Source organism: Hetaerina americana, unplaced genomic scaffold, assembly GCF_022747635.1.
Source record: "Hetaerina americana unplaced genomic scaffold, ioHetAmer1.1.p SCAF_7, whole genome shotgun sequence".
Lineage (NCBI taxonomy): Eukaryota > Metazoa > Arthropoda > Insecta > Odonata > Calopterygidae > Hetaerina > Hetaerina americana.
The window spans coordinates 24,864,108-24,881,218 of NW_027287316.1; positions in this window are offsets into that span (position 1 = coordinate 24,864,108).

Below are 17,111 nucleotides of genomic sequence, written 5' to 3' on the forward strand. Positions count from 1 at the left end.
TGCATTTATTTCATTTCATTACGTGTGACCGGCGGGCAACTGGCGCAGAGATAATTCTTTCGTAAGCCCCTCACTGATGAGTGTTTGACAAGGGTGAGGGTCAATGCTATCTAGTAAACCTTAGCCAGAACATATTTTGGTTCTAACCATTTGCGTTATCTATTTATTTTTTTAGAATTTTTATTTTTATTTGATTTTTAAATTCAGTTATATTTTTTATTGAATTGCTGCTTATATCTTCTCTAATTTCCCTCACCCATCTTTTGCCCATTTATGAGAGTACGGCTGGGGTTTACTCTTCCCATAATATTCATACGGCCGCAGTTACCGTTCGCTTAATACAATGTGATGGAAATAGGACTGTAATTGCTTGGTTCCTCCTTGTTTCCGTTTTTAACTATTGGTGCCATGTTAGCCGTTTTCCTATCTCTGGGAACCTTGTGATCTATCGGCGACTTCCTAAATATTATTTCTAGAATAATAGGCGCAATTTCCGCGACTGGATCCTTTTATACAGGGTTAGTCCGGAAAATAAGTGTACTGAGCTCAGGAAAAAAAAGGAATTACACTTTTACATATCTTAAGCTAATATTCCTCAAAATAGGACCCTTGTGAGTCGATACACTTGTTCCAGCGGCGTTCCCATTCCTGGAACGCTCCCGCGAAGGCATCATCGGGAACCTCTCGAAGACACGTCGTCACGGCCTCTTTGACGGCGTCCAAAGTCCCGTATCGCGTTCCTTTCAAACTCCTCTTTATCTTCGGGAACAGAAAGAAGTCTCTAAAAAATGTGGATCATTTTTGCAGTGATCCGCAAGTTGTGTCGCGATTTCCAAACGATTGAGTCTTTGATCATCATTGAGCACTTTCGGCACCAACTTTGCACAAATTTTTCGCATCTGTAATTGGTGCCTAATAATCTCGTGCACTATTGTTTTTGGCACATTACACTGCTCTGCTATCATCCGAACACTAAGACGACGATCAGAGTTCAGTACATCGCGAACTTTTCGCACATTTTCGTCGGTGAGTGTCGTTGATGGGCGTCCAGGCCGTGGTTCGTCGTCGACCTCTTCTCTGCCCTCCACGAACATCTTGCACCACCGAAAGATCATGTTTCTGGACATGGATGACTCCCCGTAAGCCTGGTTAATCATACCGACAGTTTCGGTAGACGATTTCCCAAGTTTTACCGCAAATTTGATGGAATAACGCTGCTTCGGCATCGCGTTCCGTGACGTGGGTCGACCGTGGAGGTTCGCGTTAACAGAGCTCCTCACTACACCACAGCTCAGAGCCGACTGCCTTTTTCAGCGTCGCTTGCCAACATACCCCCCTCCAATCGCAGTCCGTCAGAGCGGTGCTGGGCGCGCCTGGAGCGGCGGGAAAAAATCAGTACACTTATTTTCCGGACGAACCCTGTATACGAGCGGGTATTTCATCGGGCCCGGGGGATTTATCAGGCATGATATTTTTTAGCAAACGTTCTATTCCATTATATGAGATTTCATTTTGGGTATCGGTTGATCGGTTGATTTGGTAAACTATCTGGGGTAACCTGTGAGATATTAGTGAAGACGCTTTGAAAGAAGGAATTTAATAATTTTTTATTTTCTTTCTATGTCTAATGGCTTTAACATCTATTACATCTTGGTACTCTTTCCATCTACCTTAAATGTATCCTGGTTCAACTAATAATTTTTCTGAGTTAACGTTTATTAACGCATTAACGCATGCATAGATTTTACCTTCTTACTTCCTGACAGAGATTTCACCTTCCTGGACAGCAAATATAACTTCTTTTATCCTTTATAACATTTCCATATCCTCGCACTATGTCTTCCACCACGCTCTTTCAAGCTGTTGATTTTCCGCCTCGGTTTATATAAGTCTCAGTTTTCCCGCTCCTGTTCGATATGATTACATGTAAACCCTGGCTCCTACGGAACTCTACTCCTTTGTTCCAGCGGTTATTCTTTGTTTCGGTGCCGTAGTTCCCTACTTCTCTATACCCTTTCAACATCTTCCTCGTTAACATTGCTTTGTCGCATGTGGAGCTAAACCATTGCCAAGTTGGTTGGTTTAGTTTTTACTTCTAGTAGTACGAGGGTCATCCGGAAAGTAGTACCCGTTCGTGCCGCATGAAGTGCTGAAGACGCGAGTAGCCGCTGGACGAGGTCAGATAGCTTCAGTGGCTTGTCTGCCTTCTCTGAGCCAAGTTGCGTGACGCTAGCATTGCCTGTGTTGTTTCTGTGATTGTTTACAATGTTTAAAAAAATTGAGAACGCCGCCAGTTGTGAAGTGAGGGCAGTGATTAAATTCCTCAATGCAAGAAACGTTCGCCCATGTGATATTCATCGCCAATTAAAGGAGGTGTATGGAGACAATGTAATGGACGAGTCGTCTGTTCGGCGGTGGTGTCGCAACTTCAACATGGGGAGGGGGAACACACACGACGATGAGCGTTCGGAGAGACCGTCTGTCATTACAGACCAACTGGTGAGCTCAGTTGACGAATTCGTGAGGAACGATCGGCGCGTCACAATTGATGACATCTGTGAGCATTTTCCCAATGTTTCTCGAACAATTGTTCATGAAATTGTTAAACACCATCTGCATTATGCAAAAATTTGTGCAAGATGGGTCCCTCGCGTATCTCAATGAGCTGGCGGCGAAGGACTATGCAGCAGGAATACAGAAACTTGTCACACGTTATGACAAATGCCTTAATTTGCTTGGAGATTATGTTGAGAAGTAGTTTAAAGTATCCTCTTTCAAATAAAATTTTTTATGTTTGTTAATATTTACTTTTGCGTCTTTATTTCACGAACGGGTACTACTTTCCGGATGACCCTCGTAATATACCATTATTTGACTCCTCTATGTTTACTACGCTTCATCGCACCTGTTATTTCAACTGCTGACATATCCTGCTGACTCTCTTTCTCTCGTTTGTATATTTCTCTAAATTATCTTTAACTATTGCTCCATTAATTCTCGATAGCCTTCCATCTCACCTCGACAGCCCTAAACCTCTATATTTCCTCTTCCCCTCACTCACTGTATCTTTTATAATTCTCCTCTCCTCATCACCGTCGTAACTCTATAATTCTACTCCATATTCTAGCTTATTAGGACCAAACATCCTCTGCGACTTCTGCCCTTCCGCAGTACTTTTTGCTTGGCATGATTGTATGAGATGAAGACCGCGGAAGCTTTGCCTCTCACATTGCCGGGCACGGCAAGACCAATTGGGCCGAGTCTTGTAGTTGTTAGGAATAATTCTTTTATATATGTTCATCACTGTGACATGGGATTTATAATTAGGTCGATTACCGTTGCCTTTCTCAGTAGTGTTTTTAACGTGATACCATCACTTAACGGTCGCCCCAATGGTGTCGGACGCCTTTGCAGTCGCTTCACTTAGGAACTGACGCTGCGCAGACTACTTTTCGTCTCATTCACACCCTTCGACCTATCGGGTATGGGTGATCTTACTAGGAGCAACTATCATTTATCCCGCTAGCACTTCTCTAGAATAAATTACAACGCACTAGTCCTTTCTGTTAGTCGCACTAGTCAAGGTTTAGGAGGGATATTAGCTATTTTTACTCTATCATGGTATAATCAATGTACGAATAGTAATTCAACAATTTTGGAGTGATATGCGGTGGTTTTTGAATGTATAGCTGTGTTAAGGCTACATTCCAATACATTTTGGCAATAAATTACACGTAAAAAGATAAAAAATGTTATGAATATACAGTAATTTCTTAATTAAATAAAAAAATTACGGATTACACAATCGAAAATAATTTTAATTTGTAAAATAATCGTTATTTTATGCAAGTGAACCGGATAACTTTCCTTATTAAAGTGCCAAGACAAACGATTTGTTATTATTTGCGGAATCTCTCATCTACCTCGAGAGTCCGATAGTATTCTAAACACCTTTTATCCCTTTTGTCATGCATGAAAGAATGATCTGTTTAAATACATCAGGTTTGCCTAGGGAAAGAATATACGGCTTTCGCTTAATTCAAAAGTAGAAGTCCTGTGAATCGCTAACATTCATTGTTGTCCTATATAGAAACGTCTAATAACTTTATAAATTAATAAATATCTTCCAAGAAGAACCTATGGATTCCAAAGAAACGGTGGGAGATGCCACAAGAGTAACTTTTAACGGAGTCATCTGCTAATGTGCATTTCAAATTGTTGCATTGGAACCTCTAGATGATAGGAGAGAGGTAGCTATCAAATTGATTTTTAAGGATTACTCAAGCTATTATGGTATGTAGAAAAACAGCAGGTTTTAATGAGCTGCGATACACTTCGCCCCATTACTTACTCAGTCAGCAAAATGTATAGTTCAAATATCCACTTAAAGAAATATGAGTTACTTTTAAGTCGTATTTCAATACCTTATAATGCACTGCAGTCTTTATTGGTAACGGTTTGTTTCGCAAATGATTTCTTTCATATCCTTTAAGTTATTGCTTATTTTTTAAAGCCGCGTAATTGGTCATTAACTGCCTGTTTTTATATTTTATTCTTTTTCCTTTAATTTCGTGTACAAGTTACACAATGTTCGTATATCCATTGATGATCAAGCAAAACGATAATTTGGTTTGGAATACAGGGAAAGCGTGGCAAGGAGTATTCAATTTTAAGAGATTTAAGGGATTTACAAAGTATAAAGAGCCAAAAATCGGGTTATTGTATCATGTACCTTAAGGGTTAAGAGTTACGTTGTTGTTCCATACTAGTTAGTTTAACGAGTGCAATAGTGCGAGGTACCAGGGTCAATCAAAAGCCTACCCCAAGTCGGTAGACTTCTGAAAAAACATAACCTCTGGTTTCACTTTAAGTAATCAAAGTTTTCTCTAATATTTTTGCATCATGTAGTTTATCCGTTCCGTTCCAAGATTTCTCACTCAGATTGATTATAGTGATTAGAAAAGTATTCAATCGGTATGCATATTTTTGCAAGTTCGTTTTGCTTCCAAATTTTGCATGTGGAATGCATGTTTTCCGCACTTCAATAGATTAACAATATCACGCCGTCATCTATGATCAGTGATAGCTGAAATCAAATGGTACGTAGGCAGGAGGTTTCATTCTTTGAAATGTTTCATGAATCTCGTGCCCGCAAGAGAGCAGTCGAGTTACCCGAATGTTTGTCACCAGCGGCCGCAACTTGGCGATGATGATGTGATGGCGACTTAGATTCATGAAAACAAAAGAAAAGGAGTGAAAATATTTGTATTGTGTACGGCATTGAGTAAGAAGAGGCTGAGCTCCTTTGATATACCTGTATCGTACACTGTTGGGAGCCAGCATTGTCATACATGAACATAACGTACGTTTTTGGTTTATAGGCGACATCTAAGGTTGGGGATATGTACAGTATGTCGTCAAATGTTCGGATGTGTGGTCACGTTCGTGGACAAGCCCAAAAGAAAAGTGGCAATTTTTCCTTAACGAGCGCACCCCTCATTCCCCTAGCCGCCAGCATACTCCCCCAAGTCCCTTCCCCCACGCTCGGACCGACTTCATCCCTTCCCCGTTTCCTTTTCTTTCCCTCTCTCTCCACCTCTGCTTCCGCCCAAATATTTGGTCTCGTTTCCCGACCGAGAGTTGATTCCGGTCCAGGAAGCAGGCAATGACGTTCCATTTTGTCGGTGCACAAATCATAGGCCCGGCGTTGCCGAGAGCTACCCTTTGGGGTAAGAGCTAAACAGTAAATGTTTACCCTCCTCCAAATCATAGAGGAGAGCTTGGTGACCATTCATTTGTTCCTGACGCATTAGAGGGAAAATTGTGATACAATTGGTAAGTTTTTTCTTCATTTTAGGGACGTACTCATGTTTATTAAAGAAACACCCCGAGAGTCCATGGAATACTTATTCCGAAAATCCATTTCACCTTTGAGGATAATGGCAGGTGAAATGAAAATGTATTCATCAATGTGATTTATTTCATGCCTTTATAGCTAAGAATATCTACTAATGGCTTCCGTAAATGTTTACCTTTGGCTTTATAATTGTTTATCTGCAGTCTGACATGGCGATTCATACATACCTGTGTCTAAATCTTCCTTAAGCTCCCCACAGTGTATGCATAAAAATGTCAGGTACATTGCGACCACTTTTAATTCAGCAAATATATCTTTATTTAAATGAAAGGGATGATATATTGAAGTATCCAAGTTGTTTCCCGACGAATGCTCTGGGATGAAGCTTTTTTGGGAATCTCACCTGAAAGTAGCCTTGGTCGGCACCGTGGTCTCGACGGGTATGCGCAATCGTCTTCTGGATAAATTGTGCTGGGAAAACATACAACTTCGACGACGATTAGTTACTATTTTGGACTTTAAATGTCCAAAATCGATAAGGGTTCTTCAGGTTCGAATCAAATCTGAATTTTTGTCCACAATGCGTTAAGAACGGAATAGTAAACCGGGTAATGCCATTATATTTATTTCAACAGTAGGTATTTCTAGGCGCACCACAACCTATTGGGTAATGTTTCTGTAAACATCTTTTCAGTACCCCGCAAGCCACCGCTAGGGTATGTGATAGGTGGTGAATAAACACCAGAATAATTTTGACCGGAATATTTGTACTCCTACCGCGGTCAAACAATGTTATTTTAATCCTTCATCGTTCGGGGAAAAAATAATATCTTAAATCTATCTGTTCTGAACTTAATCTCTTAAATTATTGACATGATCTCGCCTACCGTAGTATTACGGGGTAGTAATACATTTTCAACATCATTGCTAAAGATAGACCCTTCCAATTTATGCAAGGGATGTAATCTGTAATTTAACCTTCGCTCCCTGAGTGATTCCCACCCTAGCTCTTCTAATATTTTGGATACGCTACTAAATTTATCATGAAAACGTTTCACAAATCTATCTCCGCCACGCTGCACGCGATCCAATTCGGCAATCAATCCAACTTCATGGGGATCCGATATGCTAGCGGCATATTATAAATTAGGCCAATGTAGTATGATGTTAGATGCTTAGGATGTTTCAGTTAATATCCTAAGAATGGGGAACCCATAATGGAGCTTAATTGTGTTAAATAAATGAAATGGTTCCATTGGTATGTTGTTGGTTTAAGATGCCGGTCAACCACTTAATTAAGCACCATCACCAAGCTAACGAATATTTTCACATAAAGAAAAACGTAATAATTAGTCAAATATTGCATTATGTATATAGGCATGTGTTGGTAAATGGGTACGAGGGATTTTGTATGAATAAAATGGATGAATAATAATTTAATGCGTGTTGATGGCGTCAAATGTTTACCTCTATCTCGATAAAAATCCACGTTTTGCTAAAAATATCCACACTACAAAGGAAATGCACTTAATCATGAAGGATTTCCCCCATGTTCCACTTGAAATTGTTATGTATTTGTTGTTAGTATTTGTCGTTAGTATTTGGTCATTGGACAGCTATATATTCAGAAACAACTTAGCAAAATAAAGTGAAAATTGTATCAAACTGTGAAAAAAATTACCTGTTTTATCCGATGGACGAAAATGGAATACAAGCTGGTTTGATTCGTAATAATTTAGATATAAAAGAGTCATAGCTAGGCACATTATAGTATAACTTCATATTTAAAAAAGTAATATGACCCAAGGATGCACTCTAAAGTATCTTTACGTCATTTCATTAACATAATCTGAAGACGCGCTTGATGTCGATTAGTCTGATGATATTACTTGAGGAACAAATGAGTAGAATTGTATTGAAAAGCTTATAAAAAATGCATTAAGGACCTTATTTCAAGTATTCTAATTTTTTTCATTAATTAACTTGCCATTAATATATTACCATGGGGAATTGAAATAAATAATGCTTCTGTATTTATTAGTGTAGTTGACACGAGAATTATCTCTCTCCACCTACATTTCTAAACTATCCAAGAAGCCGTCCCTAGGAAGTATGGCCGGGAGTGTTTGGCCATTAGCGTGTGGAAGGGACTGGAGATAATTCATACCGCATCTGTTTTGCATATTACGAGTATTAAACTGCAAGTAACTATTTCACTGACTACAGTTTAAGGATCTCTCGTAAATAATGAACCCATTAAAAAGGGTCGGGCTCACATGCAAAGTAGTCACTAGTTATCAGGTAGCATTATACCCTGTATGGTGGGGGGCGTTAGGACGCCGGCCATTAAGTGAGCTTGGGTCGGAATGCAACTTATGTGGGCTTATTATTTTTGATACATTTCTTTCTTAATGTTTCCACTTGGAAATGTTTTCACGAAAAGTGTTCGCGTAATACGAATGCCTGAACGTATCTATTCGGCAGACTCTTTCTCCATATTTTGTGAGAGTTTTCATTCCTGCTTATTTAAAATGAAGAGTTGAATCATGTCTTCCATGTCGGATGCAAAACCTCGCAATTGGTATCATATGAAATAGGTTTTATCTTGCTCAGAGTCTTCCCATATCTAAGGGCTCCATTTCCAGATGTTGTGGCAAAAGTGCGGTGCTTTTTGTTCTTTCGTGCAAATTCCTCACGACTCTGCATGCCCTTCTCTGTGCTTGGTTGAATCCCGTAGCCAGCGTTTTTGTGATGGTTCTCCGAGGCTGTCCGCATGATCTATGCGGGATCTTAATAAAGAAAAAAGTATAAAATCTTCTTCACATTTTCTGGAAGATTAGAATGCATACAAAAAGGGAGAGAATTTTATCCAAATTTCTCTCCATAGGAGTAAGGTTTTCTCTTTAGAAAAGATTAGGAGTGAATCCGATTGATTCGCAAAAGAAATTTAATGTGCCGAAAGCGATGAATAATTCACGAGCGAGTTTTTCGCTACCACCGTGATCGATCAACGGCACCAGCGGGTGTTGGAGCAGCCACACGTCCAACGCAGCGTCTTCTGACAGATTGAGACCTCTTGTGATATTCGCCTTTTTCCCACCACCAACACTTGATTGAAATCGCTTTCTTGGCATTTGTGGAATTTCTTTCCGAATATCACCGAATGCAATATTGGAATTCCAACCAAAAATCGCCAGAGTCATATTATATATATATATATATATATATATATATATATATATATATATATATATATTTATTTATTTATTTATTGGATTGATTGATATGCATATTTCTTTTTTTCAATTCTAATGCATAATGATTTTCATACCTCTTCCCTCCTTGGTAGAGTTTTAATAGTTCAAAAATATTTTCTTGGCATGCTTGGAATTTTTTTCTCCACGCAGTGAGCGGTTATTGGATTGACATGGTCAGAGGTAAGAATTTATGCCATTGTGATTCCCATATCTGCCCGGAAAAGATGGGTCGATGTTATTAATTAAGGAATGGAATTCGAATGAGATATTTTTCCTGATGGATAGAATGGACCGGAATAGACGATCACTTCTGCACTCCTCTCTATGGGTACATAATAGATGGAGAGAAGGTTGCAATGGGAATCTCATTAAATACAGCGAAAATCATCGGATGAATTTGTGGGTACTACGTAAATTATGTTCAATCAAAATTGTGTTTATAGTTTCGAAAATAATTATTGACATCTAACCAACCATTAAGATCAAACCACTGGGTCATTTTGACATTTGAGGGTAGATCTCATCTAACACTAATACACATCTACAGGGAGTGCGCGAAATTCACACATCAGGGGTAAAGGGGCAATTCCTCGATAGAATGCGTTTTTTTCAGAATTATACGGTTCCCGAAAAATCACACATCATGATCGAAGCCCAGAGGTGCCACTAAAAATCGAACCCGGGCCCTCCAGTCAGCAAACTAGAGTTCTATTTGGAGGACTGCAAAGTTCTCCTTTTTGAAATGAATTAGGAGTAAAATGGAACGTTTGAAAGAGATTCCGCTGTAAGATAGAGCGTTAAAATAAAATAATTAACGATGCAACAGGTCGATTTGACAGCATTTTAAAACAAACTTGAAAATATATGGAAATAAATGTCAATTAAATAGTAAAACGAATGTATATTTAAAAGTTATGAGTTTACTTTAATTGATTTTACATGTAATTAAGTCTGGATTTATGACCAGGCAGATTTAGGCCTGACAGATGTTTTTCTCGGATTTTCCCCCCGTCTTAGGCTGGGTTGACTTCCCCGAAAAAGTAGGATTTTGTACGTACGCCGTCTATGACTTACAAGTCTGATTAGGGTGATGAAGCATTCAAGCATTCTTTATCATCGGTACCGCTTAATTTTTTGTTATTCCCTTTTTTTTCCTTTGTTACTGAGCCGGTGATAAATGAAAACGTTTTGAGTTGAATTGGTTTTATATCCTCAAATGCTACGGAATAAATAAACTCTACCCTGAAGAAGGCATTGCTAAATGACTCGGATTAGTAATTACAGAGATTACGTCTATCGCATCTCTGATTAAAATTTTTCGTTAATTGAAGACAAGTCTCCTCAGCGGCGATTTTGAAAATTTATTAATAGTCTCATCGTAATATGGTAAGTGGGATAATGAAAGAAAAATAATGAATGCGCCCGACAGATTTAAGATCTCATGTTTTTGGCGAAAAATAAGGGATCAGAATAACTTTAAGCGACTGTCCTAGGGGGAAAAGAGAATTTTTTCAAATATTGAGTTATGCGTATTATGTGTTATAATTTCATCCAATTCCTATATAAATTGCTTCTTATTGTTCCTTAATTTGCCTAGAGAAGTGTTCATAGATGCCGTAGTGCATGCACCTGCAGTTAATACGTAGTATTTCAATTGTTTGAAATATTTTAAATATTTATTCATACCTAACAATTAAGCAGCAATCTAATTTTTGGTGTCACAACCCTTGTTGGTTCATCCCTTACTACACACCCTAGCGATGACTTACAATCTACTTCATAAGATACAGTTATGATAGCAATGTCACACTGTAACGCAGTAAATGGTGTGTAGGGTTCCACTGCTTGCCAGAAGATTTATGGTTCGAATTCTTCTGAATCAGAACACGATTGAAACCCAAATTGAGACTTATTTTGGGCACCAAAACTTCTAGATACCAAGTAATTTGCGGGGAAAGGAAAAGATCAAATCTCTGAACCACAATTTCCATAGACCTTACCGACACCGGGTTGCCGTATTGCCGACGCCGGGTTTCTCTCAACTTGCTCCATTAGCTGAATATCCTATTCCAGCCGCATTACCCCATTTATACCTCAAATGACCTTAGCTGTCGGTCACCTCTCCTGATACCGCTTAGTCGCTGCAGGAGGGAATAAACCTAAATTATGGGTTTCTAAGATGTGAGTTTTGGGAAGAATGAAGGAAAAAGCCTGTACGAAAAGAAAATAAAAACATCTTAGGAAATACAGGATGAAAGATGGTCGCTGGGAGAAATTCGAAGAAGGTTAGGAAGTTCATGCAGGAGACATTTATAGCCAATGCTATATTGAACATTGTAATAGAGAGAGAAATAAAGGTTTAAAATGGGGGTTAGAGTTCAACGTTCCCGGAAATATATCTCTAATAAGGACGACAAGCGTGGCATTGGGATGTGAGATGGAGGTTCTGTAGCACAACGAAGGGGAGGGGAGGCAAAGGCACTCTGATGAAATCCAAAGAAGGTAGGAAAAGTGAATTCCGGAGACGCAATTAGATGTTGAAAACTGAGAAGAGAAAAAAGTTGATTGGCTAGGCATAGGGAGGAAAGGATTACATATATTGAGCGGCACGTAGGAAGACAGCAAGTATATGGGATAACTAAATAGTTGTTTGTAATTCTTCTTACTCATAAGTCTGCATCTTACCCAGCAGGGTGTGTGGCAGGGGTATCACTAGGGTTTGTGGAAGGTGTTGATATAATGCCAGGCAAGCAAAGTTTAAAATTAAGTTTTTCTCAATTGTTAGCTATCAATTCATGAGCGAAATGCTTGAAATAATTGAAACATTGTTAACAAAAGCTATGTATACGTTAAGATAGAGGAAAATTATTTTCAACGTTTGCAAGAGGAGGGGCTAATAGGAAGAAGAATTAGTAAAAAAGTTACTTAGCGCCCGGTATTGGCGCCGGATTTTCCCCTATATAAGATGGGACAACAAGCTTCTTTCCATCCTTGACCTGAGGACGCCAGCAGGATAGCTAGCGAAACTGTTGTAAATTTAAATGACATACGCGGACGCAGCCCGAAAAATGTGGAAATCACCTACTCATCGCCGCGGAAACCTGCGAACGAACAATTAGTAAAAAAGTTTAATACAATAATGGCAACGTACTTTAAACGAGCGCCGTCGTTTACTTTTATTTTGATTCCTTTTCGTTTGTGGGAAAACTAAGTAGGAATTTTGAAGATGTTTGCTGTATTGATATTTTGGGATTAGAGGGATAGTATTTAATGTTCCATATAAGTGCCAGGACACTACTAGTTTTACTGGCTTTCCCTTACTAAACCTTTCCCTGACGGTATATTACTACAAAACCCTAGTTCTTAGTATATACGTGCTTTTAACCACTAACCAGTCCGCGAGAATTCCTAATTTTAGAAATGCTAGATTTTTTTACGTTTGTAGATGGTTTTCTGACGGAGTAGTCCCTATTCTTTTTCTCAAAATAGTTCAATTACTTGACTACGTCACTAATATAAACATTTTCATGCATTAGACACGAGAAGAATACGGGGGTCAGCCTTAAGGAAGCTATGTTTAATTAGACAAATTCCAGAAAAATATAACTATAAGGTAAGAGAGAAGTGTTACACAACTTGAACTAGACAACATTTACGCTTCAAGTATTCAACCATTTCAAGTTAAATATTGTGATACTTAACCCGTATTATTGCCTCAGCCGATGTCCAGTGCAATATATGTCATAACGACATAAAAGTCTCAGTGAATGAAGCCTTTTCTTGCTTGGGTTCCTCCTTCCACCTTCCCCTCTAAGCTTTCGTTCGTCTTTTGAATATATGCCTACTCCTTTTTTATATGTGTGCATATATATATATATATATATATATATATATATATATATATATATATATATATATATATATATATGTGTGTGTGTGTGTGTGTGTGTGTGTGTGTATAATGGGCAGCAAGAAACAATATAGAAATATAAAAATATCACTCACACGTTATTTCTTGATCATTTCGACGGAATTCTGCTCCGTCTTCATCGGAAGATAAATAAGTGATGTGTACCATTACTTCTCTATCTTCCGATGAGGACGGAGCAGAATACCACCGAAATGATCAAGAAATAACGTGTGAATGATCTTTTTATGTGTTTCTATATTGTTTGTTGCTGTCCAATTTATTATTCGGCACTTCTGTGTTACGTCGATGAAATCATCTTTACATATATATATATATACACACACAGAAATTGCTTGGGAGAGGTGCGGTGTATACGTGTGAATATATGTTTTTATATTAATATACGAGGGCCATCCGGAAAGTAGTACCCGTTCGTGAAATAAAGACACAAAAGTAAATATTAACAAACATAAAAAATTTTATTTGAAAGAGGATACTTTAAACTACTTCTCAACATAATCTCCAAGCAAATTAAGGCATTTGTCATAACGTGTGACAAGTTTCTGTATTCCTGCTGCATAGTCCTTCGCCGCCAGCTCATTGAGATACGCGAGGGACCCATCTTGCACAAATTTTTGCATAATGCAGATGGTGTTTAACAATTTCATGAACAATTGTTCGAGAAACATTGGGAAAATGCTCACAGATGTCATCAATTGTGACGCGCCGATCGTTCCTCACGAATTCGTCAACTGAGCTCACCAGTTGGTCTGTAATGACAGACGGTCTCTCCGAACGCTCATCGTCGTGTGTGTTCCCCCTCCCCATGTTGAAGTTGCGACACCACCGCCGAACAGACGACTCGTCCATTACATTGTCTCCATACACCTCCTTTAATTGGCGATGAATATCACATGGGCGAACGTTTCTTGCATTGAGGAATTTAATCACTGCCCTCACTTCACAACTGGCGGCGTTCTCAATTTTTTTAAACATTGTAAACAATCACAGAAACAACACAGGCAATGCTAGCGTCACGCAACTTGGCTCAGAGAAGGCAGACAAGCCACTGAAGCTATCTGACCTCGTCCAGCGGCTACTCGCGTCGTCAGCACTTCATGCGGCACGAACGGGTACTACTTTCCGGATGACCCTCGTAATTACCGATAACAATTAGGTTGATCTCACCTGGTGACTTGTTTGTCCCCGGAGTTTCCTCTTGCAATTCTTGTCTTCATTAGGCTACCTCATTCTAGAAATTTTCTGAGAAAATTTCTCTTGTTTTTTGAAAATTTTATCTTACCTCAATCGGTTGACAAATATTTGATTTTATATAATTGAAAAAATAACATGTAGGAACTATTTGAAAAATGAATACAGTTTTACCGTATTGAAGTATTTATTGGAAAATGAATTTTGAGAAATAGCATTTGAACTGTGAAAATTGTAATATTGTGATTCAATGAATTCGATAAAAATACTACGAGATGTCTCTGAAGTTTAGCTTATTTTTCCCTAGAGATAGAATCAATGCTATGTTATTCATCCGTAATAATCATAAAATACCGTTATAAATTAATGTCGCCTTATTGCTTACTTTATTGTAACCTGTTTTGCATGGAAAACTTAGCCTACACGAAAATTCTGAAAAAAAATATTAATTATATTAAAATGTGTGCGGATACGTCCTCCCCGTGATAATTCTTGATGGGATTTTAATACTTATTTTCACACCTTTTTATCTTGTCTCAAGCTTGTCAAAAGCAAATGTTTATTACGAGGGTCATCCGGAAAGTAGTACCCGTTCGTGCCGCATGAAGTGCTGACGACGCGAGTAGCCGCTGGACGAGGTCAGATAGCTTCAGTGGCTTGTCTGCCTTCTCTGAGCCAAGTTGCGTGACACTAGCATTGCCTGTGTTGTTTCTGTGATTGTTTACAATGTTTAAAAAAATTGAGAACGCCGCCAGTTGTGAAGTGAGGGCAGTGATTAAATTCCTCAATGCAAGAAACGTTCGCCCATGTGATATTCATCGCCAATTAAAGGAGGTGTATGGAGACAATGTAATGGACGAGTCGTCTGTTCGGCGGTGGTGTCGCAACTTCAACATGGGGAGGGGGAACACACACGACGATGAGCGTTCGGAGAGACCGTCTGTCATTACAGACCAACTGGTGAGCTCAGTTGACGAATTCGTGAGGAACGATCGGCGCGTCACAATTGATGACATCTGTGAGCATTTTCCCAATGTTTCTCGAACAATTGTTCATGAAATTGTTAAACACCATCTGCATTATGCAAAAATTTGTGCAAGATGGGTCCCTCGCGTATCTAAATGAGCTGGCGGCGAAGGACTATGCAGCAGGAATACAGAAACTTGTCACACGTTATGACAAATGCCTTAATTTGCTTGGAGATTATGTTGAGAAGTAGTTTAAAGTATCCTCTTTCAAATAAAATTTTTTATGTTTGTTAATATTTACTTTTGTGTCTTTATTTCACGAACGGGTACTACTTTCCGGATGACCCTCGTACTATTTACAATATCTATCTCCTTCGTCTCCATGGGATTAATTTGTGCGGCGGAATATTAAGCCCGTTGAAATCGTCCAATCCTACGAGTATTTTTTTCATCTCAATTTTTAATTAAATTTTCCTGAATATCATATGAATTTTAAGTTGATGCCGAAACATTTCCACTTCTCTGAATCAATGTGGCTCATATCCAAGCCTTTTGAATGCCGTTGATATAGTGTCCCGTTCCCCGTAGAATTCTCGAGAAGAGTTTTTGTGCAACTACAAACGGTGGAATTGAATCTTTCCAGTTCTACAGAAATATAATGAAAATGAACCTCGGAGCTAAACCCAAAAAAAAGATACATTTCAATCCCGCGATTTATTTCACTTTCGGTGTTTTCATTTACGATTCTGTATCTGGTCTTTTCCAGGAAATGAAACGGTGCCATCCAGAAATTAATTATTTCACCCAATGTCTATGCTTTCCTGTTTTATTTTTTGAGAGAGCAATAAAATCCATAGAAGCAATAAAATTCATTTGCCGTGCAAATTTAATAACTGTCCCAGGACAAATGATTTTTTTTCATTTTTCCGGGGAAACAAATGCGTTCTTGGGTGGTGAAAGAATGCCGGGAGGAAAGAAATTTGAACTCGAACACAAAGGAGAACAAGGGAGTGGGAAATGTGACGCGAGGAAGGAAACGGGTGTGGAGAAGGAAAGAAGGAGGAAGTAAGGATTTGTCTTCGTAGGAGTCAAATTGGAAGGAAATGAGAAACCATTGCTGTCCTTATATTCAATTTCTCCTCACAAGGGTCTTGTGATTATTTCCGTGGAGAATGAATCTCGCGTAACCATTTATGGAAGTCTGTTGACTTACTTTCAATTCGAAGGAAAATAATTATTACTTATAGAGGCTCTGCGAGATATTTCGAAAAGAAACAATAAATTTAGTCGAGTCGAGAGAACGCGTGTAAATTAATGCAAAATTATTTCATATTCGCCACTATAGCTGTCATTTGCCTTCACATTCCGTAATTTCTTGCTATGATACAAATACTGGCAGAGTATAAGGTACTTTTTATTGGAATTACAAATTATGAGTTGGCTGAAATAACGATAAAAACCAAAATATTTTAGTTGAAAATACTTACAATTTGCCTTTTATGAAAAGATACCAAGCTCCAGGCTTTCACTGCACATGTGGCGTATACTGTATAACCGTACTGTCATAATTCCAGCGTTTGTCTTTCGGTCGAAATGGAAGTCTTTGGTTAAAATTGTATAGATAATTAATTCGACCCCCAGGGCAATTTTTCTCGCCGGTTGTCCCAGTTAATTTTTTCAAGAAAATGTTGTCTACCGATAGTGACATGCGTATTCAATCTACGCGTCCCATGAGTTTTTGCATCTGCATTTCACGTCCAACTACAATTGTAAAATGCTCAAAGGCAGACATTCAACCAATCTCTATGATAGGCTCCGAGTAGGGGCTAATGGGAAACAAGTTTGGAGTAGAAATCTTTATCTAAGCAAGACCTCGCAAGGGCGTGAGACTATAGAGATAACTACAG